This window comes from Canis lupus, chromosome 17 (genome assembly GCF_003254725.2).
Source record: "Canis lupus dingo isolate Sandy chromosome 17, ASM325472v2, whole genome shotgun sequence".
Taxonomy (NCBI): domain Eukaryota; kingdom Metazoa; phylum Chordata; class Mammalia; order Carnivora; family Canidae; genus Canis; species Canis lupus.
In genome coordinates, this window is record NC_064259.1 from 33,723,227 (window position 1) to 33,736,960 (window position 13,734).

The window sequence follows — 13,734 nt, forward strand, 5'->3', positions numbered from 1 at the left end:
GGAAGTCAAGATTTAGAAAGGTTAAGTAACTTGTCTAAAGTGACCCAGCTACTAAATCAAGGAGGGGGAACTTGAACACAGGATCATAAAATCTCAAACCCCATGCTGCTGATCTAACACAGAGATGTTTGAGGACAGGGCCCATATTTGGCCTTGCTTACCACTCACTATACTGCTACAAGATAAACAGATGGACAAGGTGGGCTTTGCAGTTTCAGCAAGTGGAACTGAGCCAGAACTCTCTCTTCCCACCTCTCTCATCAATGAATCAAATTTGTGAGACAATTTGTTAGACCAAGGACCCATTCCACACTCTTTCTTGGGTCTACTATCAGGACACATTCTGTGGCCACTTTGGGGTCTCAGTCCATGGTCAGAGGTATGGGCCACTTTATTATCAGGGTGGGACTCAGTCTGGGGCTAGCAGAGAGGATCAGTCTTTGGCCAGTATATGTTGGAGGGAGGTGTGCATCAGAGGAAGGGAACCTGTCTCTGCCAAGCTGACTTGCAGCTGAAGAGATAGTGGATGGCTCTGGAGCTAGAGCGCCTTGTTGCTCTGCATTCAGAAGTGGAGAGAGAATATGTGTGAGAGGAACTGGGTGTGTGGGATAGTGCAGGCTGGAGTGCCCTGGGAAAAGAGGTGAGCAGATGTGTCCCTTTAGCGAGCGCCATGTACACTTTGTGAGTCCTCTACATGTGTGAGTGTGTGGTGTGGCACATGTGTGTGCTGTGTGTGGGGGAGTGACAGGGGCTGGGTAGGGTGTGGGAGAGACAAGCACACACACCTGTAATAACATTGGCTTCAGACGCTAGGAAAGAAGAAATCCCCCCAACTGTTTTATCAGAGCTGAAGTTACTAAATTACGTTGTTGTTTTAAATTTGAGCTTCTCTGCCTGCAAACGAGGGGATCTCAGGTTCACGAGCTTAATGCTTGGCTGGGCCTGGAGCTCCGCTTCCCCACCCAACCCAGACTCCCAGAGCTCCCAGGCCTGAGGAACAAAAGTCTTCTCTCCCAGGGCTTTGAAGTGGAAACACTAACTGCTCCCTTTAATTAGAAAGAAACCCCCTATTGTTCCTGCTTTATTACTGATGGATGAAGACATTGTTGGGGGGGGGTCTGAAGAGCAGGGGTGGGGTGGGGGAGGAGTGGTGGGGGACACAAAATCTATTTAGAATAGACAATCTCCACACTCAGTCTCCATGCACCAAAGCAGATCTCTTTGTCCACACAATCAACCAAGATTTTACAGGGCCTCCAGCCTTTGATTAGCTGTTAGGGAAACATGCAAGACAGGGTCTCAGCCTTTCAAGAGTTTATATTCTAGGTAAGGGAAGCAGGCAGGGGGGATAAGAAATAAAAGATAGTCAGTACTGCCAAGTATAAGCAAGAAGAATTTAGGACACATGAAAAGAGGAGATAGTCCCAGGAGACAACCTCCTAAGAAACTTCTCTCGGGGGTGGTGGCTAGGGACTTGAGCTGGATGCTATAGAACAGGGAGAACTGATAGCGAGAAGAAGCTCGAAGGGAAGGGATTCCCGCTCCAAGCAGGGCAAACGGGCCCATGCAAAAGCACAGAAGCGGGAACCAGGACAACTTCTTTGGAGGACAATATGGAAATCAGTCTGTTTGGAAAAGGGGGTGTGTGGGGGGCAGTATGGGAAATCAGGTGCCTAGTGCAGATGTAACAGTGGGAGACTTTGAAAGCACATAGAGGAGCATGGCCTTGAAGAGATAATTAGGGAGCCATTGAGCTTTCTTGAGCAGGGGAGTGGCCTGATAAAAAGTGGCCCTTGGGGAGATGAATCTGGCAGCCCTGTGCAAGAAGACTTGGAGGGAAGGAGTGCAAAGGAGGGAAGCCAGCTGGGGAGCTCCCGAGGAAACCCAATAATAATGGCTTAGACGAAGGTGATGGCAGTGGGATCAGGAAAGAAAAGGTGAGTCTGGGATAGGTTTCAAAGGAAGAAAAAGATGTGTTGACAGAATAGATATAAGAGGATAAAGGAGTGGGATGAGTCAAAGACACCTCTAAGATCTCCAGTCTGGGAGACTAGGAGGGTGGTGGAGGGGGAAGAGGGTAGAAGTCCTCTAGGGGAAGTGTGGGACCAGAGGAGTTAATAAACAAAACACCCAAAAGCTTCATGCCCCCTTCCAGAGCTCAGAGATGTCCTGCACCTGAAAGCAACTCCAGGGCCAGACAGCCCTGTTCCCTGACAATGGGAATACCATTAATGAAAACAACTTTTGTACAATCCTTTTTCGTGCACTTCAAAGTGATTCACATTTGCACCTCATTTGATCCTCAAAACAACCACAGCAGGGATCATTCTCCCCATTTTGCAGATGAAAAAACTGAGGCACAGAAAGACTAAACAACTTGCTCTAAGTCACACAACTAGTTAAGGGCAGAGCTGGAAGCCTGCTGGCTTTGGGCTCAGAACCCCTCCCAATGCCTGTTGGCAGCCCAGGAGAGGGGTGGGGCCTGGAGCTACATGTGCCCTGAGTCACTGGGGGCAAGGAATCTGGGCCTCAGAGACGGGGTCCACCCTGGACTTCAACAGCACCTCCAGCCTGCTCCTCACACTCACATAGGGCGTAAGTCGGGAGCCCAGGGTTGGAAACGCCAAGTCTAATCAGACCTCACAAGCCCACAGATGGTTTGAATCAATGTGCTACCTTGATAGGAATAATGAGGAGTCCTGAAGACAGTCTTATGCCAACTCTATCCGTCTGGACAGAGAACCATATCTTTCACAAGAATTTCCCCATCCAGGGTCCCATCACCCTCCACGCTGGGCAAATCCTTCATGAGGATGTCCCCTGGTCCCACATCACACCTGCTCCACAGCCCCCACCAGCAGAACCACCCACGGATTTTCAAAAACTTTGACCTCAGGTTTTGATTTGACAAACTCTGACTTCTTAGGCTTTTCTTGAGGCTGAAGATGGTTCCTAGGGAGAAACAGGTGAACATAGGTTACAAAGCCTGGCAGGGTTATGAGGCTGTATGGTAGGGTGGATGGACCTGGATGCAGAGAAATACAGAACCAGACAAATGTCCCACTACTTCCTGGCAGAATGAATATTCTCAATGTGCATTGTTTCATTCATTCTACATGACAAATGTCATCATGATATTTCCTTTGATGGGATACCTGACCTAAGGCACCCAAATCTCATGGAGTTAATCCATGTATAAGGTCACAGACTCCCAGCAACAGAACCAGACCTACAATCTAGAAAAACCTCTCCTCTTACTGTGGGAGCCCATCGAAGTCAGGACCCCAGAATGGCAGCAGTGGCCATTCCCCAGGGAAAGCTCAGGCTTAGGCTCTCAACTCCCCAAGGGTGGTCCTGTGGGTAGGGACCTGCTTTAATATAATTTGGTCCTGCCCCACCCCTTGCCTAGCAAAGCTTAATTTGAAGCTTAAAAAACAATGAAGTTAATTTTTAAAAACCTTTCATTGAGTTCCATGAGACCCCTATTAATTTTATTGTTTCAATAAAGCATTTATTTAATTGTCTCCAGAAGGGCCCTGTTAAATGCACAGATGTTACCTGAGTCAGAAGGGAGGGAGCTGGGAGCCTTTTTCCCACCCTTTCCCGTTAGCACATTAGCAGGATTCTGTTATTGGATTAACTGATTGTCACCTTAAAAGTCACAAAGTAGAGCCTTGAGGGAATAAGACACAAGACAGGTAAATTCTGGGGAGCAGTCTTGGTCACAGTTGCAGAAGGCTGGAAGCCAGGCTCATAATAAAGAGGCTGGGTTTGGTTAAGACAAAAGGAGCGCATTTTTTTTTTTTCCGCTGATGAGGAGACGTTAGTTATTTAGCCTCTGGCACAAGGCTGATAACCCTGAATAAAATCAGAGGACAGGCACATCAGTAGATGTATGCTGTCCAAATCACTGGGGGGCGAGGATGGGCTCAGCTTGGGCTGACAGAGGATCAGTGGCATATCACGGTCAGTCCTTCCTTCCATAATTATTTTCTGAGTACCTACTATATGCTGCCACTACTTGGAGCTTTGAGGATACAGCAGTGAACAAAACAAAGCTCTTGCTCTCATGGCACTTACATTCTAATGAAGGGATACACTGACGACAGAAAATATAACAGACATAGCAAGATAATTTCAGATAATAAGTGCTCTGAGGACAAAACAGAGTAATTTGATAGAGAGTGCTCAGAGGAGGCCTGTGATAAGACATTTGAGTCAAGACTCGCATAGATGGAGAAGAAGCCAACCACAGGAAGGTCTGAGAGAAGAGATTTCCAGGCAGAGTGAACAGTAAGTGCAAAGATCCTGGGGCCGCATTTTGAAAAGAGCATTATCAAACAAGATAAGGCAATCAAAGGAGCCTGATCTGGGGAGAGACCCAGAAGACCCCATACTGTAAAAATATGTCAAGAACTACCTCAGGACAGACAGTCTATCATTCATCTTTGTGTCCCTGGTTATTTGTTTGGTGTCTAGCACAGAATAGGTGATCAATAAATGTAGGATTAAAGGGAGAAAGGGATGAGAGGAGGGCTAAGATTGAACATTAAGAAGGAACTTCATGTGGGACACCTGAGTAGCTCAGTGGTTAAGCATATGCCTTTGGTTCAGATCATGATCTCAGGGTCCTGGGATCGAGTCCTACATTGCGTTCCCCATGGGGACCCTGCTTCTCCCTCTGCCTATGTCTCTGTCTCTGTGTCTCTCAAGAATAAAAAATAAAATCTTAAAAAAATAAAAAGGAAGAACTTCACTTAGTCAGATTATTTTTTTAGTCAACAACCAATTAAGGGCAGCCCCGGTGGTGCAGAGGTTTAGCACTGCCTTCAGCCGGGGGCATGATCCTGGAGACTCAGGATCGAGTCCCACGTCAGGCTCCCTGCATGGAGCCTGCTTCTCCCTCTGCCTGTGTCTCTGCCTCTCTCTCTCTCTCTCTCTCTCTCTCTCTCTGTCATGAATAAATAAAATCTTAAAAAAAAAAAAACAACCAATTAAAACAGAGGGGGGTTAAAACAGCTGAGTCTATATACTAGGTCATTTGTTACCAAACCAGGGAGTGCCCAGGGGAAGGCAGCATGATGGGTATACATCTGTGCCCATCTAGGAAATAAAAATGTAACTGAAGGGGATCTCTGGGTGGCTCAGCGGTTTAGCGCCGCCTTCAGCCCAGGGCTTGATCCTGGAGACCCGGGATTGAGTCCCACATCAGGCTCCCTGCATGGAGTCTGCTTCTCCCTCTGCCTGTGTCTCTGCCTCTCGCTCTCTCTCTGTGTCTCTCATGAATAAATAAATAAAACCTTTAAAAAAACAAAACAAAAAAATGTAATCGAAGAAAAAGTAATAGTAATCACTCCCAAAATTATACACCCTGGTTTATAGTTTATGTGGTGCTTTTGCACACGTTTCCTGTTTCTAACACACTCATGAAATAGAAAATAACACTCTTAGCCAATATTTAATGAACTGCCATAGGCCCTGGCACTGTGCTTGGTGATGCGGACATCCTGGGAGCAGAAATCAAACAAAGCCCCACTTTCATGGACTGTATATTCCAGAAGAGACAGACTTCAACCAAATGACACAAATGAGAGAAATCACAACCAGACAAGAGTGTTTCAAGCAGAGGGAACAGTAAGTGAAAGGAGACAGCAAGGTACACATGAAAAGCAGAAGAGGATAAGTGAGTCCTGAGCAGAGATAGGGAGGCAGGGCACAGTGAAGGAATGGACAAGGCTCTAGCATTTGGGGTCTCAGACAACACAGAAGAAAGTTTGTCTTTGGCCTACAGGAAAACAGAAAGAAGCCAGTGGAGGTTCTAAGTTATCTTCACATACTCAAAGGGCTGTCCTGAGGAAGACAGTTTAGATTTACTGCAATCAAATAATGTCTTGGCCACCTGTAAGAAAGTGAGCTTGTCTTTCACGAGAAACAGGGAGTGGTTGGCTATTTGAACGACAGGGAAAGGTCCTCCTTTGGTCAGGAGCCTGGGCAACATCAATGACTTCAACTTTTTCACCATCAACATTCCTTTTTTTTCATCCTGCTGTCCCACAAACTCCAGATTTTTAGAGTCTACCTATCAATACATTTACATAATATCCCCCCATTTTTCTTTAAGATTTTAGTTATTGATGAGAGACACTGAGAGAGAGGCAGAGACACAGGCAGAGGGAGAGGCAGGCTCCCCATTGGAAGCCTGATGTGGCATGGCACTTGATCCCAGGACCGTGGGATCATGCTCTGAGCCAAAGGCAGACACTCAACCACTGAGCCACCCAGGCGTCCCTCCCCCATTGTTCTTAATAAACAACCAATATCATTCAGCAGGACAAGAAACCCAATGCATGATATAGTTCTGGCCACAAGCAAGGAAAGTCATTGTTTCCTATGACTGGGCAAACTTATCAGGAAATTGTTTCAAAAGGCTTTCTGAAATATTGACAATAGCTTCCCCCTCCCCAATACATTTATAGACTCTGGGAGATCTTCTGGCTCCAGGCTGGGAAGTCCTATTCTATGGTCATACCCAAGGTCTCTCTCAACCAGGGTTCTCTGAACCACAAGGTATAGCTTCCTTGTGTTCAGGCATTTGGGGAAGGAGCAATAAATGTGAACTAAAACAATCAGGGAAGGCTTGCTGTAAAAAAAAAAAAAAAAGAAAGAAAGAAAGCCTTGAGATAGGCCTTGAAGGATGGGCAAGCTTGGGAAAGAGTGTTGTTAGGCAGGAGCTGCAGGATGTCCTCTAAGATTGTGAAGCAACCAGCCAGGCTGCAGCACGGAGTCAGGAAGTATTTGTGGATACCAGAATAGAAAAAGTCGGTTGCAACTGACTTGAAATGACAAGTTCAATTACCCTCCAAATGACGGAGAGTCATCAAAGATTTTAGAACAGGAAAATGATGTGTTGGAAGCAGTGTTCTTAGCAGAATGAATCTGGTGCCCATACATGCTTCAAGGTGGGAGGGGAACTTCGAGGGGACCCAATCAACAGAACAGATGTGAGAGGAAGAGCCTGGATGGCAATGAGGAAATAAAGGAGCAAATCCAAAAGACATTTTTTTTTAAAGCACAGGACTTGAATTTGAGTTTAGAAGCGGCAGAGAGACTGCGAGGCGTCTTGGAGCCTGCTGGTACAGAACTGAGACAGTCACCAGGGGAAGCCGATGGGAGTGGGGGAGATGATGAATGCATGGAGCATCTTAGGGAGCTTTTACTCACTACATCCTTCATAGCAGTTACCTCTCCAAGTGGGGTTGGAGGTGCAGGCAAGGTGGCTTTCACATCTTATGATATATAATCTCCTTTAATGGAGGAGGGATTTTGTATAATTCTTACTTCCTTTTTTGTGCTTTTTGAGATTTTTCAAATAATTATTTTAATTCCATACAGACTCCCAGAGTCTCGTTAACCCTTTGTAAAAACATCACTCGTGATTTGTTCCTTCTCCCCTGCGGGGAAGGGGAAGGACGGAATGATTCACAGGGCCTGCTGGGGTCTCTGAAAAACACATCATAGAGGTTTAGCCTCTACTCCTGAGTCTGTGGGTTTCCCTATGGATGAGCGGGAAGGGCTCTTCTATTACCTCTTTCTGCACCTCCTCCCTTCTTTCCTCACTGTGCCCTCCCACCCCTCGCCCCAGCAGAGCCTACCTCTGTCTTTTAAAGGCTCAAATATCCTCAGACAGCCATCTTCCGTGTCAGATGGCAATGCCAGGCTTGGAAAGACTGACCTCAGGATTTTTACAGCTGAGATCAGCCCAGCCCAGCCCAGCCCATGAACTTAAACTACAGGCAGCAGAACAGAACCTGGAAGAACACAAGCTCTGCCGGCACAGGCATCTGAGTCCAAATCCCATCTCTGCCACCAGGTACCTAACCTCTCAGGATGTCAATCTTTTCATCTTGAAAATTGGAGATAATGATAGTATTTATTTCCTAGAGGCATTAAGTGGATCAAACCATGATGAAAGGCATTTAATAAGCATGCTCTATCATTAGTATTAATTTGAACTATAAAATAATAAAACTTTATGACCAAACTCTGTTGCCTGGAGACAGAGATAACCTTAATACACTTCCATCTTGGTTCCCACTGGTGGCATTTATTTGCCTCTCTCCCATCTCCACACAGACTGAAATTTTCTTTTCCCAAACCAACAAAGAGTGGAGAGGAAAACCCAAATCAGGGCCCCAGCCACTGCTTGCTCATTTCATGGTGGTCTGCTCTGTCACTTAAAGATGTGTGTGACATTTGACAGATTCCTTAATCTCATGAGCCCCAATTCCCTCCTGTATAAAACAGGTACGATAATACTGACCTCACAGTGTGCGTCAAGAGGCTAGACAGTAACTGGCGCACAGCAGGCTTTCAGTACAAGATAGTTCTCCATCCAGTTCCTTCCTGCAGGTCCACCCCAGACCTTCCTTTGTATGAGTCCCTGATGGTTTGGAGTGAGTCTTCCCAATTAACACCCTAAGCTCCTAAGGACACAAGCAGGGCCAAGGTCTCCTTAATGGTAAGGAACAGTCTTCCTCCTGGGCCTTGATGTAGGCCAGCCCCCTGGGAGGGAGAGGGAGAGAACTGTCAGCCCTCTGGAGGTCCAGAACCAGATGTACAACTCAACAGCCTTTCTTCCTCTTTTCTCTCCACTTTCCAAACCACAGCCCTGAAGTTGCTTGAAAAAAACAAGCAACAACCTATTTGACAACAACCTAAAAAGAAAGTTCTAGGTTCTTTCTATTTGACAACAACCTAGAAGGAAAGTTGTCCCATATACCCTCAGGGTGCATTTGGCTTGGTCAAAAAGGGGTAATGTGTTAGATCCAATCACCCAGCCCCTATGCTCCATTCCCATTCCTCTCCTGTGCAATGACAAAGGCCTTCACCACTCCCTGCTACAGACTCCATCCATCATCCAGTGATCCAATGGCCAATTCTCCATTCATCTGCTAGCCTCTCCATCTGCCCCAGAACAGAGGCTCTAGGGTTCAGCTCTCATAGAGTCTTAGTTCTGGGCTGGGTCCAATACCAAGGCCTTCCCCTTGCTCCTTCCCCCCAGGTAATGGCTCTAAACAGCCCTCTCAGTCTTCCCCCTCTCCTACCCCGTTCCTCCAATCAAAGGAAGCAGCATAGGAGGAGGACACAGCCAGCCAGGAAAGGGAAAAAGAAGCCATCATAGAGCATCTCTCTGGGCTGGTGGGTGAGACTGAGCTGGCAGGTGGATGGAGAAAGAACCCTGCCCAGGGAGGGAGACTAGAGGGACACTCAGGACCACAGATCCAGAGGCCCAAACACAGAGAGATCAGCCTGGGCAGTAGAACTCAGAAAGCCTACAAAGCCTTTTGGTTGGTAGGGTCCTGGAGGGCCTCACCCACTGACAGGGCCATGGAATCATAATGGCTCATGTTTGCATCTTGGGACCCACACAGAGGAATTAAGCTCTTTTCCAGAAATTAGTAGAAAGCTCTCTCCTGAGTCACAGCTTTTTCTTTGTCTATCTTTCTCAGGACTCAGGGCTTTTGTTTCTGCCTCCCTGTCTCTGCATCGTTTTCTATCTTGTCGCTTCTCTTTCTCCCTCTGCCCCCATCTCTGTCTAACATCATTTCTTGGGGACTCTGCCTTGGGGCTCCCGCTCTCCAGTGTGTAGGAAACCTGACCTTCATCATCTGTTTTTTATATTTTGGAAACGTCAGCTTCACTTCCTACCTGAGGGAAGTGGGGGTGGGAGAGCTGGCCGCCTGACTCCACCCCTTTCCTTCCCCCCTCCTCTTCTGGATCCATCCTCCCCCCCCAGCTTCTTGCCCCAGGGAGGACAGATCTGAGGCCTCTCCTGCTCTCAACTCACTTTGACATCAGTCAGGCCCTGATTCATGGTCCTCCCTCCACAGCTCACTGTGGGGTGGTGGGGGAGGCAGGGAGGCTTCTTCTGATCAACCGACCGCTGGTTTGCTGATTTGGAAAAAAGTGAACATTCCAGGCCCAATGAAAGTCTGGGAGACTGAGAGATTTCACCAGTGGGAACCAGGATGGAAGTCAAGTCATTTCTGCCTCTGGGCAGAGTTACAGCCAACCAAGCTGTCTTACAAATGTTTACTTGTTTGATATTACTGTGAATACTAGCAATAGATCACATAATTTTAAGGGCTTATGCTGTGCTGAGCACTTTACATGTCTTTGCATATTATCACTCAACAACTTCATGTGGTAGGTACTATTAATTTCTCCCATTTTTTTTTTTATTTAGTTATGATAGTCACAGAGAGAGAAAGAGAGAGAGGCAGAGACACAGGCAGAGGGAGAAGCAGGCTCCATGCACTGGGAGCCCGATGTGGGATTCGATCCCGGGTCTTCAGGATCGCGCCCTGGGCCAAAGGCAGGCGCCAAACCGCTGCGCCACCCAGGGATCCCAATTTCTCCCATTTTCTTAATGAGGAAACTCGACACACAGAGATTAACTACCTTGCGCAAAGTAACTCAGCCAATGGGATTTGAATCCCGGTTTCTCTGACTCTTAAGCCCCATACTCTTGACTCTACCTCAAGGTTTCCAAAACCAGACAAATGTATTTCGTACATTTCCTTTTAAAGGAAATCAATCCACAGAACTCTGAAAATATACCTTCAAGCTCCCAGGGACCCACGTACCTCCCATTGGAGAAGCATTGTGTGTAACCTGCTACTTTCTGAGAGACCTAGAAAAACCAGATAGCAAAGACCACACGGTGAAGCTAGATGAGAATATTTCTGGAAAGAGGAGCTGGGGGGGGGGGGCAGGGGGCAACCTGGGAAAACACAGGTAATGACTGCAAGTCCGGACACACAGCAGGGCACTAAGCTGGGGAGGTCTGGCTCCATGCAGGGGCAGTACATGGAGGCCCAAGGGTCCGGTTCAGTTTATCCCCCAAGTTTTCTAGCAGGAGCATACCACTCCACAAGAGGTGTTTAAGACCTGGGCTGGAGGGAAAAGGGAGCTGAGTCTGAGAGGCCAGTATCACAATCCTGGCAGCCTGGGACCACCTGACAAAACATGCAGAAAGGAGGTACCTAAAAGACATTTCCAGAGAAATCTAGCATCTTGGGGTCTAAACCATCTGCTTCCTTCCTAAGGATTGCTAACCAAGTTAGCCTTCTGGTTGGGTAGGGATGTGGCAGGCACAGGGAGGAGCAGGAAGATGTGGTGTGTCTGCAGCACTGAGCCTTCACACTAGCAGATATTCTGATCTGAGGGCTGCTGTGGCCTTGAGTGACAGTTGGAGGAAGACCCTCTTGTGAAGGTGGCACTCAGTGCTCAGAGCTGGACACTGGCCTGAGAAGGGACTGGCCCTGCCGGGTCTCCAGGGACCCTGCCACAGAGGCTTCGGGTGGGCAGGCTATAGATCCTCAAGCTTGAAGCAGTATTTTGTGTCTTTTTCAATTCTTTGAAATGATGATTCTTCTCCCTGGGTGGCAGGGAAAAAAAGAGAAAAAAGCAAACAAGCAGAATTTGGTTAAGAACTCAAGAACTGCCAATTCAGAAATTCTAATCTGTCCAAAAGTGCAATCCCTTTTTCTCAGAGGCCAAAAACCTATTTCCATCAAAGATTGTATATGTCTGTGTGTCTGAAAGCTGGCGAGGGAGACAGAGTGGGTGTGAGGAGAGAGCTGAAACGCCTTTGTTCCCGTGTGTGTGAAGCTCCTGCTCGGTGGGCTTATACATGTGTGTCGTATGTACATTTGTGCCTGTTTCTCAGGCCCCTGTGTGCACTGAACTTTCAAACCATAATAGAAACACTGAAGCTTGGCAAAGATATCATAGGAATAATTATCTAATTTCAGAACATGTTATTATAATACCTACTTGATGTGTAACACACTTAACAATGTTCGCGTTATATTCACCAACTCTAAGTTACAGACTCACAATGCCAAAGCCTAGCTCAGAGGCTTCTCTGAGACCGTAGAGCAGAGCAGGCCCCAAGGAAAGCTCTTGAAGGAATATCCACCCCCCCACCCCACCCCCACCCTACTCCATGGCTTCCTCCTGGATGCAGAGGTTTGGCTGGGGAGATATGAGAAGATTGCTGGAAGAAAGGCAGAGCTTACCTTGGGTAGCAACCCTGTTCCTCCCAGAATTCCCAGTCCTCACCAGGAGAGAGGAGCCGAGCCCCTGGAACTGGGAAGGGAACAGCCATATTGGGGTCACAGAGGCAGACAGGCTTTCCCTGACTCAGCAGTGGGCTAGGGGGCCTCATGATCTGCAAGCCTCCCTTCTTCCCCAGGGGCTGGGTTGGATGGAGGCTGTGTGAGGAGAATGTTTGCTGTTTGCTGCTGCTCCCTGTTGACTTTAGCCAGTAGCTCTGTTTACAAACCCAGGTTGGTTTTCCCAGCACAGTTAATTAGAACAAAGACATCTGGTGTGAGGGCTGGGGAGGGCATCTGCTCAGACCATTCCCCCCACACCCAGCAGAGGTGGGCCAGCACAGGGCAGAGCGACAGGCAGGACCAGACCGAACCCACCAAACCCAAGGTTCTCAGGAGAACCGTGGCTTTTCTTATTCTGCCTTTCCCGTGCTTGCTAAGCTCGACTGGGCCCCAACTCTCCCGTCTTAGGGAACCCCAAGAGTCAGTGATGGATGCCCCTACCTCAGTGGGATAGGAGGCTGGATATCAAAGATTCAGTCCTCTCCTCTGTCCTTCCATGTCCAAAAGAACCAGGCAGAGATTCCTGTCCCCTCTCTCATCACAGTGACTCTGTATTCTGTAGGAATGCCAGAGCTCTCCAGGCCCCCACTCCACCAAGGATAACCTCCCCTCCCTGACACCCCTCAGAGAGGGGTCCTGCTGACACCTCCCTGACTCCTCTCCAGCCAATCTCTGACACTGCAGGGAGGAGAGAGATTACTCAGTCCAGAACCAGAGGGAGGCAGGAAGGTGCCCAGGAAGGGGAGAGGTTCTGGGTGGACAGTTCCAGGGCTGTGGGGAAGTGGAGGGCCGGGATGGGGAGGGGCAGAGCTTATCTCTCCCAGGAGGGGGGAGCTCACTCCAAACAGCTAATGCACTGGCGTGTGAAAGCCCCTCAATTAGCACTAATGATGCAATCAGGGAGGGAGGAGGAGGGACCAGAAGTTCTGGCGGAGTCAGCACCAACTCACACACAGGGTACACACTCCCTTCCTCCCACACAGTGGCCCCTCCAGACACACCGATGCACACACACTCCACAGACAGCCTGGAGCACGCACGTCCGTGGATACGAACGCACTCTCCGCACAGCCTAGCGGCGTGCCTGTGGCTCACGATGCGCTGCTGCCTGCAGCGACCCCGGGGAGAGGAGTGCTATCTGGGGCTTCAGGGACGACGAGAGTGAGGAACCAGAAAGACCTGGCGGTTGAGGTTGAACAGGGCAGCCTTTAAAACCTCACGATTGTTCCCTGATCCCAGAGTTCCCGACCCACGCAGGCTCACAGGTGTCAGCCTCCCTGCACCCACGTCCCCACCCCCACCCCCCAGCTCTGCCCCGAGGAGCCTCCGTCCCAGCCGCACCCGAGGGAGGCCGTGGCCCCCGGAGGGACCTCGGTCTGAGGTCGCGCGGACCTCCGGCGCCCCCGAGCCCGCTCGCGGCCCGCCGGCCTCGCCCCTCCCTCCACCTTCCCCGCACCCCGCCGGCCGGCTCCGTTATCCGCCTCCCGGTCCCGTTATCCGGCGGCCGCGGCCCCGTTAGCCGCCCCCGCGCCGGGCCCGCAGCTCCCGCCCC

At 49.0% G+C, this 13,734-nt stretch overlaps 1 long non-coding RNA gene across 3 annotated transcripts; it reads right to left on the bottom strand.

Moving 5' to 3' along the window:
- Positions 1–10,211: 10,211 nt before the first annotated feature.
- Positions 10,212–13,706, bottom strand: LOC112664463 (uncharacterized). Of its 3 annotated transcripts, none has more exons than XR_003139731.2 (4): positions 13,639–13,706; positions 12,624–12,738; positions 12,084–12,153; positions 10,212–11,440 (listed from the first exon to the last, which is right to left on the bottom strand). It is a non-coding gene; the product is annotated as an uncharacterized LOC112664463 (long non-coding RNA). The 3 variants fall into 3 exon arrangements; XR_003139730.3 differs by lacking the exon at positions 13,639–13,706 and adding an exon at positions 13,184–13,466; XR_007403281.1 differs by lacking the exon at positions 13,639–13,706 and having other exon boundaries at positions 12,624–13,466.
- Between the last annotated feature and the right edge of the window lie 28 nt (positions 13,707–13,734).